This window comes from Sinocyclocheilus rhinocerous, unplaced genomic scaffold (genome assembly GCF_001515625.1).
Source record: "Sinocyclocheilus rhinocerous isolate Xijiao unplaced genomic scaffold, SAMN03320098_v1.1 scaffold6644, whole genome shotgun sequence".
NCBI lineage: Eukaryota > Metazoa > Chordata > Actinopteri > Cypriniformes > Cyprinidae > Sinocyclocheilus > Sinocyclocheilus rhinocerous.
In genome coordinates, this window is record NW_015636842.1 from 101,064 (window position 1) to 102,175 (window position 1,112).

The following is a 1,112-nucleotide window of genomic DNA, read 5'->3' on the forward strand; positions in this document are numbered from 1 at the left end:
CTTTGCTTTGACTGTCAATCACCGGCGTTGTCGTTTTAAATCAGCATCATTAGCGTTTCAGTATTTTAGTGAATGTGAGCTATGCTCTGATTTTAAATCGTAATTTTGTCAGCTCCTGAATTGGGTCATACCGCCGATATTACACAGCAGTATAAGATAGTCTATGTATGACCGAACGATTTATTCATATCCATATCCAAATGAGACGATATGAACTAGTGGTGGAAAGAGTACTAAGAAATTGTACTTAAGTAAAAGTATTGCTACTTAAGGAATACTTTACTTGAGTACAAGTAAAAGTACTGAAAAATAATATGACTCAAGTAAGAGTAAAAAAGTAGTTTGCTGAAAAACTACTCAAGTTACTGCGTTACAAAGTACTTTAGTATTATTTTTCTATTTTTACCCAAAATTAGACGATGTGAGCATTATTGAGCAGGGTTAACCCTAACACTCTTTATTTGTATTGTTATTTGTATAAATGATAATAAAAAATATAAATTACAAATATTTGAAATATTATTAATGTAATATTTCGCTGCACAATAAAATGTCAGTATTTAAGAAGAACATAAAAAGTATAAATATTTGTCTTATATTTCATTATTAATAATAATAATAATAATAATAACACATGGTCATTTTGAGTGAAACCAATCGAGACATACGATGGCTGCTGTTAGATCGGGTCTCCACGAGTACGGGTCTCCTAATAATTAGGATCCAGCCCCGGACGCCAGATCCCGTAAGAAAATATCAGTTTGTCCAGTAACAGAACAACTAGTCAGCAGAGCTGTTAATAGCCAAACCCTGTTAACAGCAAGTCTAGTCTGGTATCCAAAAATACCCAAAACGAGTGTTTAACAGTCTTCTGTCGAGAAAAGCCAGAGAAGAGCAGAAGCAGGAGACGAAGTGATGATGGTAAAAAGTAAGAGTTTATTGAACAATCTTAGTTGCGTATGTCTCAATGTTCAAACTTCGTCTGATGAGCACAAATTCAGCAAGTAATGATATATCCAACTGATTCACAACAACATCCCATAAACCTTGGGTTTCCATGAACATCCCCCCCTTATCCATCTCTTATTCATACAGACAAAACAGTTCATGAA

At 34.0% G+C, this 1,112-nt stretch overlaps 1 protein-coding gene across 1 annotated transcript in view; it reads right to left on the minus strand.

Moving 5' to 3' along the window:
* The window catches only part of LOC107748095 (RING finger protein 150-like), a 12,467-nt gene that overhangs the window by 6,224 nt on the left and 5,131 nt on the right, over positions 1 to 1,112 (minus strand). The gene's annotated exons all lie outside the window — the stretch shown is intronic.